The sequence below is a fragment of the Temnothorax longispinosus genome, chromosome 5 (assembly GCF_030848805.1).
Source record: "Temnothorax longispinosus isolate EJ_2023e chromosome 5, Tlon_JGU_v1, whole genome shotgun sequence".
NCBI lineage: Eukaryota > Metazoa > Arthropoda > Insecta > Hymenoptera > Formicidae > Temnothorax > Temnothorax longispinosus.
The window spans coordinates 14,890,254-14,916,866 of NC_092362.1; the positions used below are offsets into that span (position 1 = coordinate 14,890,254).

A 26,613-nucleotide genomic window follows, 5' to 3' on the forward strand; every position below is an offset into this window, starting at 1 on the left:
GTTTATGTACCTTCTTTTCTTGGTTATTTTTCAAACAGATATTTCCTCTGGTATAAAACTCAATTCTTTGTAACTATCTTCGAATCGGAGTATGACGAATAGGAGTTGTATTCCGAATGCGAAACTGTCGGACGCATCGCATCTTGCGTAACTTTTGCGGGTATAAAAATCTCGGATGCGCGTCTTGGATAACTTTTCTCGACATCTATAGAGAAAATAGATACACAAGAGTTGGATACATTCTGACAAATGGATATGTTCCTTTTCCAGAATTTACATTCAAGTATGAAGATACATACATATAAGTGAGTTATAAAAAATAAAAATGTTACAAAACTTTTCTATTCAAACACACACAGTCAATATAAGTATTTATCAAATTATTTGCCTATTAATATGTATATTATTACGAGATATTTTCTTCATTTTATAAGTCTTATTTTATATTTTTTTTGTAATTTTATTACATTATATAAGTAAAAATTTTAATTAAAAATTCGAACAAGCCGATGCTTAATTTAAACCTACGTGAAATTTTTCATTTTTTTTTCAAGTAGTTGTATCTAAATAAAAGAGCTATGCACGCATGTTGGAATTAATCGTCGGCCTCTCCGTGTAAACGGCCACTGTAAAATCGGGTCTACAGAGACTACTTCCACGTGCTTGAGACAGTGCGCTCTGGGACAAGGTCAAGAAGCAGAATATAGAACTGTCGCTGGCTGGTCGCGACTTCTCTCACTGCACCGGTAGCTGCGGTCGCTGCCACTTGAGGCAGAACATGTACCAAGGACGAGCAAGAAGACGCGCCGGATTGACCCAGTGATCGCGGATTTCAAATCGCGTTTATCGATCTTTTCATGACCGCCAGATAGGAGAACTGTCGATAGCGGATGTACCCATTAGCTGCAATAAGCGTTCACCTGAGAGCTCGCGTGTTAAAGGGGCCCTCCTTCACAGGAAAACATGTGTGTGTGATTCGTGAATTAATATTTATAATAATCAAATCTCTGATTTGCGAGGCATTTTTGAGCCTGGATAAAGACATTTGAATAATGTTGTTCGAAATATACGTTGAGGCTATAAAATTATGCCGCTCGTAAAGCATGTTTCTCACTCTACCGTCAATGTGCCGCCGTTAATGAAACGCGAATATGAATATGAATAAGTCACGCGTGATTTACATAGCCGTATCTACGTTGTTTAATTAAAATATTTATAGAAATGTGAGACGAGAGCAAGTCCAACATACTCGATCGCTCGATTTTTATACACAAGTCATATATTTACTAACGTCGGATTTAAAGGCGAATCAGTCAAGTGCGGGTCCATTAGCATTCACGGTCGTGACGGGGTTTCGTAATGCCCCAGGATCTCTCCTCCGCTGACTTCCCAGTTCCCAGGCACGTGCCACGTGACGCGTGATATGTGTACTTGACTATTTGAAAGAGACGCCGTATTATACCCTATAAGTCTAACGTAACTCTTTATGCTCTTTACGGTCCTTATGCACATCGATATATATCGCGAAACGGATGATCTTGATTGGATTTTTTTTTACATACTGCACTTTTAATATTGCATTATAGGACTCACTATAATCGTCGCAAATTGATAATGCACAAATTACAGTGACTAGCAGTGATACAATGCAGCCATGTTACAAATACAACAAGAGCAACGATCGATAAGTGCAAGTTAACATCCATTAAATAATAATCGATAGATATGGGAGCAAGTTCCATATCTATAAATTGCAACGTAATGGTACATATGATGAATGCAGTAAAAACGACACGAACTGTCTCGCGGTAAAAGACAAGAACGTGTTTATTGTTTAGGATTATTTCGCGTCTACCTGTTCCTTGAGAAAAGCATTCCGCGGCGATAGCCGCGTTCCCAACGCACGTCACCTACCAAAGAAATATTCCGTAACGACTAGCGGTCATCATAGTTACTCGTCTTCTCTCATTTCTGCTTAATCGTTCTCATCCGACAGCAAATGCATTTCAAGATTCTCACGTTCGTAACAAGTTCACGCGACCTATTCGCGTTCCGTTTGGCCGCATGTATTGCGTTAGAAACATGTCTAAACAGAACGCTTCATAGCGCTGGAAAAAGAGACTAGAGAATTAAACAGATCGATTTTGCAATTACGATTGAATTGTTCGCATCACTTTAACCGCTGCAATTAATTCGCCATTAACGTTGACTTGCTTCAATAAAAACGATTACGGAAACCAACCTTCTTGTAATGTAATATTAAAATGCAACTAGAAAAGCTAATGGAAATTCCCGATTTTGTTTAATGCTTTTATATTTTATGACAATTAAAAAAAAAATAAAAACTAGTAATTCAAAATCTTTTACTTTCACTCCTTCAATTATAAAATAAAAATTTCATAAAATTTATACAACCAATGGGTATATAGTTTATATATCAGATACGTATTATATCAGATAATCACGTATTATATCAGATAATCACGTTATATTTCATAGAAACTCGTTTCTCTCTTTGTTCCGAATTTATAAGAATCTCCTACGATTTTCTCTTGAAACGGTATCTATTCGCTCTTGATATTAAGGCAGCCTTCTGTGCCAGTGGTGCGATATATACGTATCGCAGCTGTTTTATTTCAATGGTCGCGGGTGAATGATCATCAACGCGACAAAATAAAATCGCGGCAACGAGCGCGGCTAGCCGCGCTGATTCAGGAAAACATATCTCGCCGGCTTCTCAACAGCGCGGCGCGTACGCCCTCCACGCGAATTGGGTTCTCCACACGGTGCTTTAATCCTCGTGTAATTTAATTTACGTCTTTCCTGGTACGTTTGAGCGGCGATGGCAAGTTTAATGAGCGGGCGTAACAGTTCTCGCAGGAAATGGACGATGATTAGGGGGAGTAACATAACGCGGTGCGCGCGCTTTGCGGCTCCGCGCGCCGTAAGGATAATTCGGTCCTTGTTCCGGTGTTGCTATGGGAAAGATTTTACAAGTTTCGAGACGGCACTCGAGAGTCTCGAGCTTTTCGCGCGGGGCATCAATTATCTGCATCGATTACCCGCGCCTTGAGCAACCATCGATCTGCGCGCACGTCGCCCGGTGATCGGCGTTCGGCGTCGTAACGCATCGGCGTACCGATGTGTCGAGGAGCGATGATGGTGCGCGAATTAGAGCAAATCGGAACGACGAGAAACGTACGTGCGCGTCTCTCTTGCTCCACACGTTAGGGCAACAGACTCGAGACTCGAGCGGCGTGGCCGACAAACCGGCGCGGCGCGGCGCGGCGGCCGAGCGTCGAACGCCGATCATCAACCGAATGTTTTGCCTAACGATGTACGATGTAGAAACAAGTAGGTACGACATCGCGACACGCGTTAACGCTATAGAAGCGGAATGAGGTGTCGTCTTGTCGGCGATGCGCCACGTGGGACGTGGGTGGGACGCAGTCCGGCAGGATGCGCTTCCATAATCCAAGGTCTAGGCGTCCCGTTGCACGGAGGAAGCCGAGCGAGGAACGATGGAATGGGGAGCGCCGCCAGTTTGATAAAAGCGCACGAGGAGGAGACGAACGGTCGTGCCGCTCCGCACCGCACCGCACCACGCTATATTGCCGGTACCGGTCCAAGTCCTCTGACGATGCCGGTTGGATTCGATCCGACTTTACGCGAAAATAAGGTAGAATCTTGCGGGATCGATATCGACCGATACCGATCGCCCCGGAAGCCTCCGGTTACTTCAGAATTCGGTGTGAGATTGGGTTGGAGAGATAGATCGAATTAATTCATGAATGATCCACTTTGGGATATGTTCGAATGTATTTAAAGTAGCCAAGTAAATCCGCTTGATCTTAGGCGGCCGCCTTATTAAAGCCTTTGGAGATGAAGAGACTTTCGGTAAGCAATGCGGAAGGTATCTGTAAACAAGCTCTGTTTGCGCTAAGAGGTGAAACTCGGTGTCGTCGCGACGATCGTAACTCAGGCAACGAATGACGGACGCGCGGAGCAAGTATTCCGGAAGTGTGACAACGGTAATGGATAACTGGAAATCGCGCGCCATCGACACTATACGGACGACGTATATACCTATAACACGCGGTCTCGCGTGGAGATAGCCGAGAATATCTCGGCTACCGTCCCATCCGAAGTCACGTTCGACATCGTGACGGTATTTGAACGACCACTAGATAGATCATAGCAGCTGCACATAGAGATCACAGCAACCGTTTACGCTTTAACGCCTCTCGACCGCGGCTGCCCGTAATACGACTTTCCGCGGCAGACTTGATATGGATACCGCGGGATAATGCCGCGAGTTTCGATCAATTTTGTAGAAACCCGATTGAAAATAGTACCAAATAACACCAAAAATCGTTTAATGTTACTGTAATTAAATGCCGTATTTAATGGTTCGCTATATAATTTATTAGCGGTATGTGTAACTTTGCGATATCAAATTAATTGTAACAATCGTTATAGCTATTTTCAAGGTAGCAACACGATCGTCCCATTTATGAAACATTAGTATTAAGCTAATTATTTCACCCTGTTAGTTTAGTGGAGAACAATTATAAATACGTACATATATAAGTAATTAGTTTAATGAAAATAATTATTTAATCTAATCAAAAGTGCTTGTCTGTTAATCGTAATTCGTGTCGAACTAAATTTTTTAAACCGCAGCGATACCTGGATCGCTCTCGGACCGGACTGGTCCGCTGGATTTGGAAGTCCACGAGTCCTCTCGTAATCACTTCATCCGCGCTCACTTCGAATCAACGTATCTTCGTGACTCATCTCGTACCCCGCACAACGACAACCACGAGTTTCCGACGGCATGGTCGCACGGGGAAACCACCATCGTGATTCACACACACCGTGATTCACGACGTGGATCAGCGTGGACGAATTCTTCGGCGGCGCGCGAGGACCAGGGCCCGACTCAGCTCGTCATCCTGGCATAGAACCGAGCACTTAAAAAATTTAATGGTCATCAAAGATGAAATCGTGCAGGTTCAAGCGATGGTCCGACGACGTCTCGGGAATGGGATTCGACTCTTGGGTCGGTTAGGTCGGTTAAGTGGACCTCGAGATGCTCGGTCATCAGCGTTGCATCGCAACGAACCGTCATCGATCGCCTGACCGCATCGTGTTAGATTGGAAACGCACGATTCAATCGTAAAAAAAAAAAAGATTCTGCGGTAACACTGAACTCCTCTAACTCCGATATCCCGACGTGAACATCCGTTGCTTCATCAGGAAACCATCATTGTTCGCTATTTAATTCCGCTTACGTGCATTATCTCACAGCTGACGTTTCTTCAAATTACTCTCAGCGCACTCGTTAATTTAATAAATGAGTAAATAAGTAAACAGTTTCATTTTCGGTTCTTCAAGTGACGTTGAATCGCGGTGGTCTGTTTAAAAATTCAGGTTTGATCGGGCGGGAAGTGAGACACGTGCGTGTGTGACAACGGATCGACGAGTACGAGCGAATAACAAGGACAGGAAATTCGATCGTGCGCGCGATACTAGAATAGAATAGCGAGGGCACCGTCGAAACCGAACGGTCGCGAGGTTTACTCGTGACGGACGCCGGGCTAGTACTGAACGGCTTAACCGGTATACACAACCACTGACCGTCATCATCGCAGCCATCACCGGTCTCTCCCTCTCGTTCTTTCTCTCTACTCCTGTTTTTCTTTCCCTCCTCGCTGTGTTCGCCGTCTCTTCTTCCCGCCGTGCCGTCCACCGCTAACTATTATCGCCACCGTCACTCGACCTTCTTCCAGCGTGCGTATCTCTCACGGCGATATCGTCTTCGGGGCGACATCGTCTTCGTACTCAAGGTTACCGGTGAAAATCGACCGCGAACGCGCGTGAAAACGCAGGGAGGATTGGATTCGGACGATAATGAGAGGCTGGTGGAAAAGCACAGATTGCGAGACGTCCGATATCGCGAAATGTGCCAAAACCCGACACTTGGAAGGAGGAAGGATAGTAAGAGCTTCTACGTTACTTTCAGCTTCCGCTTTGCTACCGTTATGCCACCGTTGAGGGGAAAGGGATTGTTTTCGCTATTATAATAGCTACGGCCTACAGCTCGATACACCATGTACCATAGCTAAGATATAGCTCAGAACGGCATGTCGCGTGACACGTTTGACTTTTCGCGACTGTTCTCTTCGAGGAGATAATGTGTCGCTACGCTGTTGTACCGTTTCTTCTGCAATCTAATAATATTATAAAAAATAAAAGTTAGGAAATGTAATAACGAGGAACGCCAATAAGATATTATTCTCACATTCAGTATATACATTGTATATTGGAAACGGGATTGGGAAGAAGAAATTGAGAAATCGCGAATAAGGACGATTACACATGTGATTGTCAATAAAAATTGTACGACAATTCGATGTTAATATATTTATCTGTGTATTTTTATACATTAATTAATCTCAACGATTCAAAAGGGCCTCTTGGTAGAAGGCTACACGTGCCGTAGCTTAGGCGTGCGTGGAACATCGTCGGGTCGCGATGTAGGAAAATACGGGCCGATTTCGGAAACGCGGACGTACGAGACACCGTTTCTCTTCGTCCCGTACGGGGACCGTAGAAACCTAAGCTGTGGCGTGGCGAGAAACGAGAATGCGGCACGAGACGCGACGAACGGTCGCGGACGCGACGACCGATGCGGCGAGAACGGTCCGGAGGAGGATAGGAAACGGAATGATGAAGAAGAAATTGAGAAAGCAAGTAAGGGCGATTACACGCGTGACCGTCAATGAAGATTGTACGATAATTCGTCGTTAATCTGTCGCTTCGGACGTACGTGCGCGGTCACGTACGCCGGTAGCGTTATCCAAGCCAGGAGAAAGAGAGGGAGGGAGGGAGCGAGAGAGAGAGAGAAAGAGAGCAATAAGACTCCCGTAGAATGGGATTCGAAAATTGCCCGGCAATTTTATCAATTGCATCTATGCACCTAAAGGATTTATCTCGACGAGACGGCCTGTACTTACACTTCGGTTCCTCGGTGCGATTGGCGCGAACAGCTGTTATTACGAATATATAATGTGCAAACAATTATTTTCGTGAATTGTTATACGGTACGTGGAAGTTTAAATTGCAGAGAAGATCGTTAATCACGACCGATCGAATATTAACAGTATTCATTTGAACGAATTGAAATGCATTTAAGCAGGTCGGAGCAATTTCGGATTCGAGATGATCGATCCATATTGCTATACGTAACATTACCAAAAAGGAGAATCGGACGGCATTGAGGTTGAGCTTCCGTCAAAAAGGAGAATTGTGAAAACTTTCAGTAGCTGTTAATCTTCGGGCAACGTTCAGTACCCTCGATTACCACGTCGATTACCGGCGTCGTGGCGTAGATGGCATACCAACGGAAATTCCTTCAACTAGTGCGAGATAGGAACTGTCGTTTTATCGGAACAATATCGCCGCGTATATTTATATCTGAAGGGTCAACGCTTAGTTTGCCTCTAAATGTAATTAGCATAATTCGAGTTTATCACCTTTACCGCCAAACGCTATATTCATATGAACCTTTAGAGTAAAATTTCTCAATTGTTTTAAGCAATAAAATTTTTGCATTGTGTTCTATCAAACGTGGTTTGACACGTGGTGTACTACGATTAAATTTTACAGGCCGCGAGTCGCTATTTTAGTTAGGTCCTGTTGACGGTCACCAACGGTGTCTCGCATGGCACAAACGGAAAGTTCAGGTCACCGATGCCCGCTGTGGCATGTGTGAACGTGTTAAACAAGTTTAACTCCCTCGTGCTCCTTTTTTGTAACATGTTTCGTAACGTGCTTTCGTACAAACGCGATATATGAGCTTCTTCCCTATATATTCAAAAACCTCCAACGAACGATAATCCTCTAATCTCGTAAATCAATCTTTTTTTTTTTAAACGAAATTATATGAAGCGTACAAAACGACGAGATATTGGCAAGTAGAGAAAACGTGCTTGCGGTCGGTTAATGAGCCAATCGTAATTGTTTGAATTTTTGGTCGGCCGATACCCGTTTGTAGGCTGATCCGCTCGTGTAAGCACAGAGACAACACCAGTCGAGCGTAAGTACAGATTAGCGGTAACTCTCTCGGACGCACGGCGCGCCGTGGCGCGGTGCAATAGCCGTGTCCCATTCAGGTAAAGGCCAGTTTACACGCGGTTTCCTCACTTCTATCTGCATTAAGCGCAGACGAGCCGGAATAAGGAGGAAGAGGAGTGGAACAAGTGGCCGCGGTACTCACATTTTCTTTCGGGACAGCAAGAAACGTTGATACTTACGCTAAAATCATTTCTTGGCAGGAATAAATATTTTCACGCGCGCACGACCGATTCTGCACCGAAAAATTTATATCTCAGTTTAATTAATATGGAAGAAAAGCTAATAAATTGTTCTAAGAGAGAAGTTCCGACCTAGAACAAATTGTAATTCAGTAATTGCATTTGGTAACGAAGCAGAATTAAATTCGTCATTATATTTTATTATATATATATTCTATATATTTTTTATATTATATTAAGTATTATATAATATTACATAATTTATATAATATATAAAATATTATATTATATAAATTATATAAAATTCATATAGTTTTTGCTACTTCTTTGGTGAAACGAAAGATAAACTGTAATAAAGTTTTCCGATTACACATAACGTTTATCAGACTTTTGATTGATCATGGCCAAGAAAAATATGTAAGCATGAGATATTGGTTAATGATGGCATTATTAAGCGTGGAGTAATTTCCGTAGTGAATCGATCCGCAGCTCAATGGGGCCTAAATGACTGTAGCGAACTGCCGCTATGCCCTAGAGAAACGTACGTCTTAGTCTCGATGCCAGTCATCAATGCCAAATGCATACGTCGCGATTGAGAGAATCGGAGAACGATTCCGGGGGAAAGATGCGAGCAGGACGGAGCGATAAGATGATTAATCCCTCTTCTATCGACTGACACGAACCCAACACTCTCTAATGACACAGCCAATGTACTTTTAGTTCATTTCCCATCCTCTTGCTCCTACCTTATACGAGTACCGTACAGCTCGTGATTAGTGACTGAACCCTTTTCGAATGTATTCAATCATACGTATTACGTATAACTACAGTAATCACGCGGAGATGACCGCTAAAGGAAACATCATATTCTCTTCGGGGCGCGGAGGGCATTCTAATCTCATGGTATTAATACAGATCTGTATGCTTTTACGAATAAACGTTGGAAAAAATTTCGCATTCACGTACGCAATTCCAACGCAACATGTTTACGCTCACCGACGTGATCAAAATAATAATATTTTTTAAAATAATTATTAGCAGATCGGTAAACTAAAATAGAATAATTGCGACGTATCGAAATCTCTCGGTTGACCGGGATCTTCCCGGAAATTCTTGACGTACACACGCAGTAAGTTTTTATAGTGGCGACTAGCGGGAGAGCTGCGAAGGGTGGGTAAGGTAATCGATCGAAATTTCAATGAGCGGGCAAAGGCGGCCTCGTCAACGTAAACCTGTCATTAATGCTGGGCATGGAAGGGGGACCGGTCCATGCATCAATGTGTCCAAGTGTGATTACGGTCCTGGTAGCGAAAGCTGGGCGCTATCGTGAATGAAATCTTATTCTTATTATTATGTGGGCAGGGTGCGGAGCACTCTCAGCGCATTCGATAGCCTCGTTGCCCTCGCTACTTATACGGTACGAATTTTTTCAAGGGTGTGCCGTCTAATCGATTCAAAGTGATATACATATAATGGGAACCGGTCGAAATCGTTTTTCCATTAATCTTTTACATGGTCCGGTGAGGGGAGTATTGGCGTCGTGGTTAACAAGTAATGAGACGTTTTGTGATGCTATACTTCTCAGAAATATCGTCGGTTTTCTTTTCAATGTTATCCAAGAAAACGTGCCCGATGTGTATCACGATATATCTGGAAGTGTGAGAGATTCGAGAGAAAAAAAGCAGCCTCGAGAGTGAAGGCTCGGGTATAAATAAAATTTGACGAATTTGACTGAAATGTGTGAAATATAGTGCTTAATATTCATTTAATCGATTGACGGTTGTCATAAAGAAAGTAGGATAATTATGCGCGTGTAACGTTTAGGTGGTACGAGAATTTATGTGGCCTGCGGGAGTAGGCGAGGATCGAGAATGACATACTATTTGTAATATAATAGAGGACTTAATTTTTTAACCTCGACCCATGTCTGAACAGTTTGATCGCCAACTCAATTTATGCTGACAGCATTCAACCGTGTATATTACAAATTATAACATTGTTAAATGTAAACTTTGAGATTTGAAACTAAAATCCAATCCAAATTTCTTTATTAGATTGATCAAAAAAGTGCCTAAATCTTTATATTTATAATTATGTGGCCTTCTATAAATAACTGTTTACGACTCGATATAAAATCTTTGTCTATTTTGATATATATAATTGTTGTCGTCGTTATTAGAGGTAAATTATTATAAATGTGAATAATTAAATTGTGTCTTTCCGTCCACAACTATTTGCGATAATCTGTGTGCAATGTGTTTATATATAATATTGCCAACCCAGTTGACATTTCGAGTGGAACGCTTAAATCCTTAAACCCAACCCAATTGGCACTCGGAGGGCAAAGGGTTAATATACTGTTAATACCGCGATGCGCGACGCGGACGTGACACGTTGCGCCTTATCCACATCTCTATCGAATTACAGTTGGCGAGAAACTTTAATTATGGAATGGGCTGTCACTATTAGTACATACACACATCTACCATTACGATACACGTTACACCGAGTGGAACGCAAAATATATTAAGGTCTTTCTTGCAAATCCAAGTGCATCGATATATTTCTTTCGGTGCGCCGGAAGATGTATCTCCCGCCAGTCGCGGATAATTGTAATAATATAATCTCAGCAAGCAGAATACACATATATGTACGTACATTTGTGAATGTCGATAAACTTAAACGAGCATCGATTAAAATAGTTATAATGTATATAAGTGTATTTATGTAATGACAGAAATTTTCTATCTTAATAAATAAACTATGCATAATATTGACATATTAAGCGTAATAGCTCGATAAGAAGATTAAGAAGATTATATCTCGACGTGGAGACAAAGCGATGAGCGATCGTAACAGAGGCTTTAAGGCTTAAAAGCACGTATCGCCCTGCTATTACAACCGGGCAACTCGAGTTGCGTCACTCTCCGTCACCTTGCTCTCGGCAAAGGCGCACAGGCGCGATTCCTTCCGTGTTCGATTTTAATTAATCGTGGCATTTAATCGGAATAATTAATTAGGCGCTTTCCACGCTCAACTGCGAAAGTCGATATTAGCTCGTAGTTAAGCCGCGCGCGCGCGCGCGCTCGCTGGTTCTGGTAAGCCTTGGTGGCAGGCAGCTGGCTCGGAAACTGTGCCTGCTATGCGCCAGGAATACGAGCGCGGTAAGTCGTTTACCGTTACCGTTAATCGATGTCTCCGAGCATTACGTTTTACTCTTACTAATCCTCAACGAAAGTCCACGAAGAGCCGGCGGTATGCAAGGCGATATAAACGCTCGACCGTGTCGGCAATTACGGGTCCGCGTCTTTTACCGCCGAGTCAGTATTTCACGTTTCAAGAACCGCCGCACACCGCACCGGTCGCACCAACGTGTGTTACAGGGAGATGCAGTTATTGCTCGCGCCGGACGAGCAAGGATCTATGTCACATCGGGGCAGGCTTCGAGAAAAGAGACTTCGAGGTTTTGGGCGGCTGTAAATTACACCGGCGCGGCGCGGCGCGGCGACCCCGAAGCGGATAACACGGGTCCGCACTTCGCAGTTCGCGCGGCTGTCTTTTATAGCACGGCATAAAAGATATATTTCGTTATCGTGGCAAAAATATCCGAAAATATTGTAGTATATATTCCGTAGAAAATTCAATGTAAGTTGAAAGCCTTGAGGCCTTGCTCGAAAATATATTTCGATTGTCGTCGTGGTAGGATGGAAGAGCGTGATCGATATTATCCGCGGAAAATCTTAAACGAGACGCTTATCCTTTGATAATCTGATATAACGTTTACTAAAACAAGATATAAGATAGTGTGAATAGAGAAAAGTTATCTATCTAACTTTGATATAAATTAATCTTGTGTACATATTTATGTAATTCTAAAGTGATAAACAAATAAGTTTGAGTTGTCAAATCGTACCAGTACAATTAAAAAACCTCGTAATGGTATGATTTAAGAAACATGGATAAACAAAAAAATATTAATTTAATTGTAACAATAATTGTAATACGTATATGAAATAATGAGTGTAAAATATTCTACAATAAATCTCTTATAAAAACATACTGCAGAATAAAACCGCATATAAATAATTATAAGATATGTTATAGATTGATGAAAAATTAATCAATAAAAATTATTAACTGTACGTTAATGAAGCAATTGTGTATATTTCTGTTAGATTTCTATTGTCTTTTGGCCCCTCCTCCCCCAATTCTGCATCAAATGCACAGTATATATTACTTTTCGATTTGATATGAACTGGCCGAAAGACAATAGAAATCTTGTAGAAATATTCATAATTGAACGGTTAACATAAAAAAAACTTCGACGAGGTTGAAGATTACAAAGATATCGAGGAAAACTCGACAGCGACCGTGTGTATTGATACCAAAACGACGTCGATTCGACTAATTATAATTATTTCTGGCCGCGTACGACGCCTCGGCGCGCAGTTGTGTTACGCGTGGTAATACCTTGCTATCATTCGCGCCGCGGCGAACTTACTTACACTCAAGCGAAGAAGCACGCAGCGACGCGAGCCCGGAGCCGCCCCGTGTATCCGTAACATTACCTCTCGCAACACGATCGCGACAAGTGTCGGGAGGAAACACGATAATTCTCCGCGGACACTCGGCGATTATAGGAGCGCGCGGTTAATTAACTCCCGCGATTAATGCCTCGCGAGCGTATCGGAGCGACGGGCGGTCGTTTATCGAGATAGTTTATTTTCCCAGGATTTAGTCGTTACAAATGGTAATCGAGGCGACAAACGCGATGACGGGAATTGCGAATTATATCGTTCCATCGCAATATTTAACGACGCTTGCTCCTCGAACGTGCGTATCTTGAGATCTTTCTGCCGATTTTGGCAATGAAATGTACCTATTTTTCAATTCAAAGCGTAGGACGGCGCGCGCGCCTTTGGAGGTGATCAAATTAACATTTATTTTCGCTGAAATCGAAGTAATTTGAAGAACGGAAAGTCACGGCGTTTTGGCTGTTTAATATATTTCCTATATTTTGCGCAAAAATGTTAATTTTACTCCGAATTGTTTCGTAGCCTGTCCATCTGTGTTTATTGATGAATTGACTTGAAAGGTAAATGACTTATAAACGGTCCCACATAATCCTAGAGTCTTAGGCGAATCTAGGCGTACAGGGACTGTTCTTTCAAGAGACACACGACCACACGTTTCGTGCGTCCAACTTTCGATTTCTTTCGCATCCTACAATAGTTTTGAAAGTAAAAGGAAAATCACGGACGCAACCCTATCTAATGCGAGCGTGGCGCGTGACGTTTTACCGCTAATTTGGAGAAAGTACACCAGGCATAATAGTCGTCATTATCGACGCTGAATGGACACTCTGCCGGCGTATATATGTTCTTACATGCACCACGCGCGTCTTATACATTGCTTTATATTAATCGACTGCGGATTAACAGTTCGCGAGCTTCGGATCAAAGTACATTAGTTGTACTTAATCCCATAATCATTAATTCTCAAAAAAATTATAAGCGAAATTATACATATATAAATTGTATTAATTATTCTAGAAGTGTCTCTTCATAAGAATTAATTAAGATTAATTGCAATTTTATTTTATCTGTTCCTGTTTTAAATGTTCCTGATTTACAAAAATGGATTTTTAATAGAGATGGTTAGAAATACTACAATTTTTTTATATTTGAATGGCAAAGCAACATTCGTAAATTTTCCTTGCTCATATGAAATGTTAAACATATAATGAAATCTCAATCCTCTTATGTCAATTAGCCATTTAACTTGATAAAAGAATTTCTCACATATAAATTAAATACGAAATTCAAGTTGTGTATTCATATAACGCGATTAGTCTAATAGAAGGATGTACCCGACACGATGTCGGATATGAAGCAATGGAAAGGATATGTATATCGATGATACACATGCTTGTTGACTCCCGTTTCTTAGACGTAACGTTAATATGGAACTTCCTTCAGCCTTATACACATGCTCGGTGATTATGGAGGTAGTGAAAGTACCGGGGGAGAGATGAGGACGCACGATGCGACGATTCGTTAGTGCGTTAATAACTCGCGAGCATCGTGTAATTGGAATGCATTAATAAACGTGAATTCCAGTGAAAACGCTGGTGCATGGGGAAGCGTGCATCAATTTTTTGTACCCTCCTCGTCGCTACTACGGCATACTTTCAATCACGCGCGCGCGCGCGCGCGAAGCAGCGGTAAAACTTTATTGCGGAGACCTTGCCATCTCGCATATTTGAAAATTTTGTCGAGTCGCCGAATGATTTTTTTCATCCGAGAGAAAGCACCTCGTATACTTGGTGAAACCTTTCGACCACGCGCGGAACGACACAACGTCGCAATTCTCCTTCATCCTTATTTTCACGTTTTGTGTGTCATATCACTGTCCGTTTCGTATGGCGGCGCGATTATTTAGTGACACAGAATCCGCGAATCTCATCATTGTGTCACGGCCCGCGATTGTCACCAAGTCCCCAAGTATTCCTAGTCCTTAGTTCCGATATGACTAATTGCAATTAAAAAGCGAAAGTTTCTACACAATTCGGCGAGCGAATTGTAGACAAAGTATAAATTTCAGAAATTTATTTTAGATTTCTTTATATATCTCTATGTATATACTTTTTTTTAGATAAATCAATCACGTCGAAGAGTATTCAGGATATAAAAAAATTATACGCTATTAATTAAATGATAATATTTTCTCATGGTAGAAAAAAAATGAAGTAATATATAAAACATTGCGCATTGCTTGTATAAAATCTGTTTTATGTTTCGTAGAGACACATATTTCAAGTCGAAGGATTACGTCGTAAGAATGTCGCACATGCGTTTAAAGGGGGTCATCGTCGAAAAGCGTGTTATCTACGATCTGTGATCTATCTCGTGTCATCTACCTAGACCTCACATATTTTCTTGCGCGTTGACGTAGCCGCTCTTCCCGCATTTAGATACACGTCGTCGAGTGTATCGAGATCGAGGCCGATGGAAAAGTCGACGGATCTCTCTTAAGAAGGTCGATGGGTGAACGCCATGGACTTGGGAGTAAAGAAAGAACGAAAGAGAGGAATTAATCGCATATGAGAGTAACGAGAGCCACGAGCGCGCCGGCGATATGCATCGCGTGTGTACCTATATTTCGTGTATAAAACGTGCGCGCGCGCTTACGGGCACATGAATACGCGCACCTGTCTGTACAGTGCACCTGTCTGCGGTGCGCCGGGAGCATCGACAGTTGATATGATGATCGGCAAGATTAGATCCTGAGACGCGCGCGCGCGCGCGCGCGCGTGCGATCCGTCCGTTTTGTCACGATTTAGAAATCTCGCGTCGCCATTTAGAGCAGCTTGCCCGCGTGTCGTATCCGTAAAATTGATGGCACTACCGCGGTGACTACTGGAAAGGGCGTTTCCGACGACCGGTCTCGCATCCTAATAGCGATGAAAGCACCTGACCGTCTGTCCGTGTAGCTCGCTATTACGCCATGACTGCACGGCCCCCCGGCCGTGGTGTTGGCTCTCGCGGATTTCCTCGACTGTACCCAAAACATCGTGGCTCACGCCACGTCGTCCACGTCCCTCCGTCCACTCCCCGTGAGAGAATCTCGCTTTACGAGCGGGCTACTTGCGCAGACAAGCGTAATTTCATTATTCGCGCTCTGCTCATTAGTCGCGGAAATAGTCGGACGAGCGCGATTACATCGGCTCTCTAGATTCGTTCGAATTGCGGGCGCACGGCTACACGCTTCTGTTATAACATTATAACATTTACAACCGAGAAGAGGACAGAGGAGACCGGACGTTCAGAATCGGTATCTCGCGTAGGTGCGTGGGACGCGTCGTATGAAAAACGTACTGTTAAAACATTAAGAAAAAAAGAACCGCGCAACTTTTCTGGAAGAGACGTCGAAACAATAGCGCATATAATGATAGTGTAGATTTCCTGCGAAATACCAATGCGATCGTTCACTGTCCATGGGCCGATGGCAGCGGCCGATCCCAATCTCTGATCGTGATCGCTTGCTACAGGGGATAAAAGTGACCTACTTTAACACCTCGTGTGTGTATCGTCGCGAGTGGCCGCGGCAACGCCGACGGATATGATTTCTCGTGGCAATAGGGTGTCCCGTGTTATATCCTGAGGAAATTTTGTCTGGTTATATTTTGTTTTATTTTACAACGCATTGAGTTGTGCAAAATTTTTATGCGATTTATTCGTTCCACGATGCATTCTTTCTTTCCTTATAATTGCAGCAATTGGTTTATTATGTACAGCATACGTTTATAACATTTAGTGTTATGAGAATAATATTAGCGGTTAATTTATCACACATATTTTTATTTATATTAATACATAGATATATCCAATATCTTAATGAACACAATATGCTTGGAAAAGCATTAAAAAATTTTCTCATGCTTTACAATAGTAAATATATTATTTCAAAATTTTCAATACGTATAATATAATAATACGAAATAATAATATAATTATATATAACGATAATTTTTTGTGCAAAATGCACAAAACGTTGCAATTATTTTGTTTCTAAATTCTCTTGATAATATAATTGAATTGAAAATTACAATTGTAAGAAATCTTTTCTACGATTAAATAAGAAATGTAGATCTGAGTTTAATGGCAGATAAATGCTACATTAAGGCTGCTGCAGGTAAAATTTTCGCGGCAAAGGCGAGGCAAATATCGAACCACCTAGAAATCGACTTTCGATCGACACACATTTCTCCAGTGCCGCTTATATATTTCGGAGATTTTAATCAAGGGTACGCTAATTATTTTCCGCATTTCGAATCCCGCACCTTGAAATCAGTAGAAAATTCTACCGGCACAACAACGCGTTTCCCAGATAAAACGTTTTTGCCAGATATTCCCGTTATAAATATTTTCTGAGTTTGTTGATTCTTAATATGCGATATGTTACTAAATGATATTTCCAGAAACGTGAGTAACGTCAAATTAGGATCTCGCAAATAATCATTAAAATAACCAACCCAGGTTCTGGCGTTCCGATCTTTTAATTAGCCGCGTCGTGCCGTCGAAAGAACCGTCTATTAAAATTAATGAAATGCGCTGCTATTTCTCGGTGATCGCAGTGGTAAATGTTTCCGGCCACTAAATTTTATTGCGCTCGATTTTCGTCGGGACAGAGTGGACCACCTCGAAACCGCGTTAACGAGTCGAGTTGCGCGATTGACATACATTTGTATCTTCGCGAGCATTTTACTCACCAATTAAACAGCTCGTTCGTTATCTGTCGAAAAATTAATTATCTACAGTGTATAATTACACGAAAAGAAAGCTGTATACATATAAATTATGTGAAATTTTATTACAAAATCGCAAAAATTCTTATAGGAAAGAATATCTTGATTTTAATAGCATTATATCATCAAATTAGCTCTTTTGTAAACAGAACTCATTAACTTTGCGTAATATATATATTTTTTTTAATTTTGAAAATAATGCAGTCGTGAAACTTGAAGATAAAATATTTGGTGTAAAGTATATTTAATATTTAATTTTCGCAAAAGTCCTATTAGGATATTTCTGTTAAGAAACTTTTTCTTCAATATTATTAAAAATTAACACAGTATGTTATATATTGTTACTTTAAGAATTGAAAATTATTTTCTAATTTCTTATCTTCCTGTTTTGATCAAGTAAGTATCAGAATACTTACTTGTTGCATGCATGCGCGATTTAATTGATGCTTCGGTGAAGCTTCGCCCAATCATCAGGCAGAGGGATTAATGGAACTGAGCGTTTAGCTTCTTTTGTGGAATTAGCACGGTGTAAAGCATCGACCTTTATGCATCGTTGTGCATCGTTAATGAAGAGCTTTCACGGAAGTTCCTTCCTTCGGTAACGCGCGTTAATTCCAATTTATTTATAATTACAATCGTAAAAAATTATAACCGCCATAAAGGAAAGCTTTATAGCATCGTTACATATTACACGCGACGATGCAACTAACAACGTAATGCTAACGTGGCAAATATCTGATGGGGTTTCCCCTCTCGTTTTCCATTATCCGCAAGTTGCTTTACAATTGCTTAGCGCGGAGATTCGTGTACCTGTCATTAATTCGGCATGGAAGAAACGGTACGTGTGGAAAGAAAGGAACAGAGATAGTCGCAGACCTACTGCTATAATAGCCCAGTACGCTGTGAAGATATCTATTGACGCAACAATGACAGTAAACGCTGCATTGTATGTCACGTTCATGGGCTTTAGGTCAAGCACACGCTGTAGACGGGTAAGACCGCGAGATAAGTAAATATATCTCGATATCTCTCGTTCAACTCGAGCTTATCAGACCCCATTCTTTTCTCGATCGCGTTATACGCGAACACCATGGACGAGTCTAAAATAGGCCGTTCAATCTCACAGGCGGAAAAGCGAGGCAACTGTACAAAAGCAATCAAGTCATCATCACGATTACATATCGTGAATTAGCTTCATCTCGTGAAAACGATAGCAATAACGTTTCGTCATTAGCGAATAACAGCAGCAGGAAGATTTCTCATAATCTGCATTCTTTCATTCCGCAGTCCGAGTGTACGTTAACGGCTTGTTAATTGACAAGCTTTCGCGCTCGCGTTTCGAGAAAGCGCATACAAATGGCACATTGTGATGTCCCATTTCATTTCCGAGACTTTCCGAGACTTTCCGAGACGATTATGCGGTTATCCCTTGATTTTTGGGTCGGGCGATATAGAGGACAAATCTTTTATGGCCCAGGGACCGTGACGGCGAAACGCTCTAACGGACTCGCTGCGAGGAGAGAGACCCAAATCCATCGCGAACAAAAGCGGTTCTAATTTGTTCCGAACCGACACGCTTGTAGTTTGAAACTAGAGCGAAATAGCAATGCGCAAGTGAATGCTTCTGCGAACCAGTAATCATAGCGCGAAACAATTGATCAAGTTTCGTTTCTAATGACACTAATCCGTCCGTGACTTTCAACGAAAACGAAATCAGGATAGTCTATTTTTAGGATTAAAATCTCGACAGCTTACAAAACAGAAATTTAAGATAATCTTTTTAGCATAATATAAAGATTTGTAAGCCATTGCGTAAGCTACTTTTTCTGTATTCTAATGTAAATGAGTCTCACTGATAATAATTGAAGCACTATTATTTGCTGAGACTCTCTACGGTTTTGTGATTTTATTTATATATCGGTACAACAATGAAAATGACGGAAATCTTTATAATTTTTAAATCGATTATTTTAAAAAAGTAATAATATAATGTAAGAATAATTTAAAATTATAAAATAAGTAAATCTCTCTCTCTCTCTCTTTTCCTTCTGGAGTCTAACCGAAGCCGATACTTACGTCGGGATTTCAATCGGAAAATGAGAAGACTAGGACACCTACGACGTGTTGAGTCGACATAAGATGAAACGTGTGTTTAGGAGGCGCGCGACTAATCAGTGAAAGTGGCGCGTTCGATCACGGCAAGTGTGGTTACGGTTATTTTAAGAAGGAATCAGCTTGACCCAATTCACACGGGGGATTCCGCCGCGAAACACGGCGGACTAATCGCCGGCGAGCGTTCACCAGATTGACTAATGCAAGCCGCGAAAATCGCCAGTGCATTCATTACGGCTTCTTCTAAGTGGATTACGTTTCTTTCGCCTTCCTTTAGAGTGGCACACTTTGCGCCAATTGATAACTATTTTATTAAGAATCGCGAATTAACAAAGAGGACGAGGCCAATTTATATTCTTCCCTCTGTCTCTTCTACTTTCCCTTGCTATATCCCAGACAAGTATCTCAAAGACACGTATTTTTCAGGAATATTTCAAAGATACCCAAACTACGTCGCAACTCTTTACACGGTTCTTTTAGACTTCTGTGTTATGTAAGATGACATTTGTGAAAAGTACAATGCCAAGTCCAACGAAAAAAGTTTCATAAAAAGACCTAAGTTTGTGAAAAATAACACTACCTATTGTAGTAACAAAGTAATTTATCTCTTTCTATCTATACTTCAGAGGAAATTAATAAGGAAATATATCGAGTTTCACTAATTAATAAATAATATATAAATATGTTTTTATTTAACTTAATCGATTTTCAAGACTAAAGAACTTGAAAATCACTTTTCAACGAGAGTGTTTCATTTTTGGTCTGTAAGAAAATTTTAACAAAACAGCTTCTGCAGGTAGAAAAAGAGACAAACGTAATGAGAGGTATTTACACCTGGCGAATATAGGGATATCTATATTCAAAACTGCTCGATCGCATGATATCGAGACTTTCTAATAACATTAACCTCCGGCTATTGATTATATTGTTTTCGATCTAGCGCGCTCGCCTACTTCTGGAAGCAGCGATAATTCTTGTATTAGCAGTCGTGTATCGATCGTTACGATCGATCATCCATTCCGGAGACTAATTTCATCCGCGAGGATGCAAGTGTATTAACGCTTAAAATTGCTTTCGCGTCAGGCGCGGTGAGACTTTCTATCGATACCGCGAAATTAAAACTTTCTAATGTTTTAACACGTTTCATCGGATCATCGAATCATTGCGTGATTCACTGCATATGATCGCGAGTTATTTTATGATAAAACTTTTACCTTATATCACAAACGAGCAATTTATCAGTTACTTCCGAGTGTCAAGGTAAAGAAATATGTAGTAATCTCCGTCAGTTCTAATATTTTATAATAATACGTTGCCTCCGCCTAGTTTATTGCTTCATCGTTTTAAAATAAAAGAGTTATTTATTAGTCATCATTAAGTATAAATATGTGTATGTGCACACGCAATATATTTACTATAATATATTTACATACATATATACATATTTGTGTGTGTGTATGATAAATCTGCTCTAAAATCCGAATTGCTGTCACATTACCATACAAGTCATTTATTCGAATTTTAATCTGCTCCGACATCTGTCAGCTCCAAATTCTCAATGACGCTCACGAAGCACCGAATATCTCGACTCTTTCTTTATACGCAACCGGATTTGAGATACCCAGTATCTCGATGAAAAAAATCGACTCACCAATTTCGAAGCTAGTCGTTCCTCACAGTGCCCCACCGCATGTACCGTAAGACATTCAGTCGATCGTCATACCCGGCCCATCTCTCCCGTGGATCGTTGTTACGAATACGAGACCGCATTCACACATTCGAATCTGACGGTCTGGGAATCGAAGACGCGAGCGCGCGCGGTGCACATTGCACGATCTCGATCAAACGCGGACGCGATATCTGGCCGCGACCGTTAAACACATGGATCGCGAAATGAAGAAGGCCTTAGCGTTTTAAGGGAGAGAGAAATCGAGCCGGTGACCGTCTCGCCGTGATGTCCAATGTCGTCCCGCCGCTCGTTCCCCGGGAAGCAACAGCAACGCGATCAATCGTGGTATCCTCATTCGCAGTCGTCGAATCTCTCACGTCTTCGTGATTGGCACTTGATCTCGCGTCATTCCTGATCTCTTCGTTTTTTTTGTTTTTGTTCTTCTTTTCGAAACGCAACTCTCGATCGCAATCGCGCGGCGGAGGAGACGCGCGACGTTCGTGACCGAGGTCCTCGCGCACTTGGTGTTCCCCGTACTCGGCGTGCACGCGGTTCGACTACCGGTCGCGCTTTGAGGATCGCCTCATTGCGTCCAGCGTGGACGAGGAAGCCGAGAAAGAGGTAGTAGGGAGCCCAGCCTCGTGCCAACCGCCACTGCAACAACCACGTGTCGTCTCCCGCCAGGATCCCCGTGAGATGGATCCCCCGGCATGGCCGCGTCGGATGCGATTGGATACGACCGAGAATCGCGCGGTACCGTGGGGGAGAAACTATGCGTTTTTCATGCACTTTTCCGTAACGCTAACAAATTTTCCGTGACAGCCGTGGCGAGTTCTGAAGACACCGTAGCGGCGGAATTTTAAATCGTGCCTAACGTTAAGTACGAATTTTGACATTCGCGGAAACCGGTCGATCGCGCCGCGGTATCTTCATTCGTAACGGTATTGTCCGACTCGAATTGATCAGATAATGGTATAAATTCAAGTTTCGTAAGAATCGAGGATATTATTACCGTGTTACCGAAGAAAGTCTCCGCGCCGCGTTCAAGTACGGTCAAATTAGGCCTATAATCATTGCGCGTGAAGGAGGAGTAGACGATAGGATAATGCTAATCACTCACAACGACAAGTCTGAGCAAACAAACCACTTAGACGAAAAAAAAGCTAGTTTTCTAAGATAGTGCGCCTCGACCGTTTTACGTAACGAGTGAAAATGAGCTTTCCCTCCGTTCTCGACACCGTTTGGCCACCGACTCTGTCATCTTCGTGCATTTTGCATCGCACGTGGAAAATTCACTTATCGGGACACTTCCATTTCTCTCCTCGAAACGAGGTTCCTGATCGGAAAAGAACGATTTCGACGGTGCTGGTGAAACTCATCCATTAGACATTTTTCTCGATTACCGGTCGAATGGGGATAATTAGCGGGAAAAATGGCTTACGCCTCTATGGCCGAATGTAAGAGCGCGAGATAATGGAATGCTGGGAAACCTTATTTTTTTTCTCTCTCTTGATTCCAGTCCAAGTCACCGGCGCGGCGTATAAAACGTCTGGATTCCTTTCGCTCGTATGTACGTGCGCACTCATCTCTCGTCTCGCAATCAGTTCAACCAGCAATGCGAGAGAAGAGTCAATGTGACGCGCGACGTAAGGAGAAATAATGAACATATTTATGTACATACGTTTTTGTAGGTGTATGTAATTGCCAAGCAGTACCACCGTCCCTCTCGCTTTTGGACGAAGTGGGTCGTCCTCCTGAAGAGAACAGTCTGCGAGGGGCCGATGGCCGAGAGAGAGAGAAAGAGATAGAGATAAGGAGAGAGCGAGAAAGAGAGACACAGAAACCACTGCCTTTTCTCTCTTAGTATCTGTCGGCTGCCACTTTACTTCCGCGTCAATCGTTTTCCGCGAGTCTCGCTGCGGGCCGCGTGAATGATCCTCTTAATTTGGCGAGGAAGATACCGGTATGAAACCGCAAAATATTTTATTGATCAGATTGCGAGGTAAAACCACTAGGTCAAGTAACCATTAAATAACGATCGTCATTCAAGCCTCGCGCGTCCGAATATTCATATACAAAATTACACATGCACATAAATTACATCGCGTGCGATAAGGAGAGCTGATAAATTTTTTTCATCAAATTAACACAATTTTGTGATAACTATAATTTTGATACCGTTGTGTCAGTCTATTTTCAAGGCTCCACTGATGAGGAATCTGATTAGATGCTTCTCTCAGAGTCGCGTAATATTATGCATTATGCAGTAAATCTTAAGCTATTTAATATATTATGTAGATAAGAAAGCTATAGAGATAAATTTTGGCCGCTAAATATCTTTCCTTGTTACTTTTCAATTTTAGATACACCGTAGCCTAGCTCCAAAGTAAATTGTTTTTTTTTAATTTTTACTCTAATAAAAAAATTAATCGAGCAACAAATTAGATTCCAATCCATTCGAAAAAAAAAATAACCTCAAACGAAACCCGTATGTGCTGGTTTATATGTCTATGGGTTGTCCAGAAGCACGAGATAACTGTCCTTTTACGTTTATTGCCGACGAGCTAACGAGAATGTTGTTTTTATTTTGCCTTAATAATAAACGTCGTACAATTAATCAAGCTGACTTATGACAAGATTCAAAACTGCTAACAGTGCTAACAGGATAACGTGCTAATCACATTCCTCACAAGTTGGCCACCTCAACTAAAAGATCATAAAGGATTCCGATTTTTTCTACAATAAAATTATGCACTAAAATATTCTAATGCAAAATCTATGTATAAAATCTAGATTAAAATACATACACAAGTCGAAATATACATAAAAAAAACTACTGCATATAAAGTTATAGGTAAATGGAATTCCATTCTAAAATTTAATGCAAAGTATAGATCTAAAGTAGGCTTTAATTATTGATTTGATTATATTTATTGGACAAGTTAAGTACTTATTTTGTATGTGTATGCAACTGAATTCGCTTTCATCGGGAAATGAGATTCAGCTTCACCGTACTTCCACGATAAGGCAAAACGGGGTCATTGGAAAGGAGTATTACGGATCAGTGATTTGGACAGTCAAAGGTTTCGGGAACGGAAGGAAAACACGGGTTTTGACGAGTAATACGGAGGCTATATTAATCAGATCAATAGAAATAAACGTAACAATCGATCGTGTAAATAAGTAATTTTCGTACATCGTCCAATGTAGTACGTGTATGTACGTGTATACTACATTAACATAAAAAAATAAATACTCTTTTATTTTATTATTATTGTAAAAAGAGAAATAATAGTTGATAAAATAATGAAAGAGAGAGAGAGAGTAATATATGTATAATAGTTCAAAGAGGTCGAACGAAGCAGCTTACATTAGAGGATAATAAATATAGTATAAGAAAGAAGAAAGACGAATTCTTTTATTTATTTATGTTAAATATTGACAATTCTTACAAAATAATATTAAGCATACAAATTAAATGTTATATTAATGCTTTTATTACTATTTTTCTTATCACTAGTTTATCTATTGTCGTCTGTGGAATAGATAGTATAAAATATCTTAATTTCAAACTTTAAAATACATTTCAAATATTGTTGAAGAAATAAAACGTTTATTAATTCCAATAGCCGCATAAGTAGGACGAGTAAAAAAATTTGGTCAGTAATGCACTATAGGAAATTAAGAGTAAAAAACTGTAGAATATAAGGATAAAATATGTATTCAAAATATTAATTTTGAATAACGTCGGAAGAATAAAAAGTTTTTTTTAATATCAATAATTACATAGGTCGAATAGGCCAAGAAATTCTGTCAATAACAGACGATGAGAAAAAATGACAAAGCGTAGAAAGTATGGAAGAGACATAGCTGTGTTATCGCGTTGCCATTGTCCGCAGAGTCATCTTTCTCTCTTTTCTCTCCCTTCTTTCTCTCTCTCTCTCGTCGGAAGAAAAAATCTAACAATAGAAGTACACTAGGTGATTAGTAGCTCAACTTAAAACGAAGCGTGTTTAATCGTGAGTGAAATTTACGAACTTTTTATTTTAAAGTGCCTAGAGGCGTTTGTGCGCGCCATTAATTAGTCGACAATTGTAACCGAAGTAGCTTTAACAAACGCAACGTGGACTTCCTCTCCCTGCTCACCACTGACAGTAACTCCTCTATCCGTGAAAACGCCTGCGTTAATTAGCGTGCTCGCGTGCGTACGCGTGCGTCTTTGTGTTAAATACGTCGACTAATTGCGTACGAGGCGAGCTGTGGTGTATATGTATTGTTGAGCTAGATCCCGGCAACTAGCGGGAAAGGCTCGCGTATATAAAATGCTTTGCGATTCAGACTGGAAATGCATATAAATGCTTGATGAAACTGAGATTTTTTTCAGAATGTAAACGGGTTATCGGGCTGCCGCCCCATAATTACGCGGCGACACGATTAATTAAGACGGACGGTCGAGATATTGTTAACGTGGCTGTCTAGAAACGAAACAAACTATCGCCTGACGAACTATCGTTTGTCCGGAACCGCGAGATCGCTACGCTCCGAAAACTTGTTGTAAATTAGTCCGATTGTGCGCGATGATATGCATAACGGAACATAAATCGTGAAATCCAATTTGAATTCGGAACCGCACCGGCATACAATTAACGCAATACATCCACCGTAGTCCCTCCTCCTGGGGCAGAAGGGATCGCTCCTCATTTCGGATGCGTCCGTTGCCCCGGAGATGCATGCGCATCCCCGGATGATTAGCCCCGTAGCCTGAGCTTACTACGTCGATGACTTAGAAAGGTTCCCCACTTCCCCCTCTACCCTTTTCCCCGTCCCATGCTACGCACTGATAAATGCCCAAAATTACTGGTTAGACTGGTATCGGGCTCGTTAATTGCCGCTCGTTATAAGGGCAACGTGCGCAGAAGATATAAAAAAGAAGGATTTTTAACAACGCGGCGGAATCACAACACATACCGCTAACGATATACACACCCTTACCTACCTACAAGATTTCCTGCGCCCGGGATACTTTCGACACGGCGAACGAGTAATGGCGATCGTCGACTCTGCATAATAACACGCTGTATGGGACAATCGCGCGGTTCTTTATTTTCTCGTAAAGCCAACGACTATCGAAACGGGCTCCCGTGGTCGGTAGTAACGTTACCGCCGCGCCGCGCCGTCGAAAACAACGGCAAATGTTCAACGCGTTA

General features: G+C 41.4%; 1 protein-coding gene across 2 annotated transcripts in view; it reads right to left on the reverse strand.

Annotated features, from left to right (window-relative positions):
• Positions 1-21,950, reverse strand: part of LOC139813040 (uncharacterized) — a 28,970-nt gene extending 7,020 nt beyond the window's left edge. The window contains exon 1 of one of the 2 annotated variants that reach the window (XM_071778294.1): positions 21,389-21,950. The gene's annotated coding sequence lies outside the window, so the exon portion shown is untranslated. Of the gene's footprint in view, positions 1-4,689; positions 5,620-21,388 lie in introns of those variants that run through there. The other variant, XM_071778293.1, reaches the window with a different exon arrangement.
• Between the last annotated feature and the right edge of the window lie 4,663 nt (positions 21,951-26,613).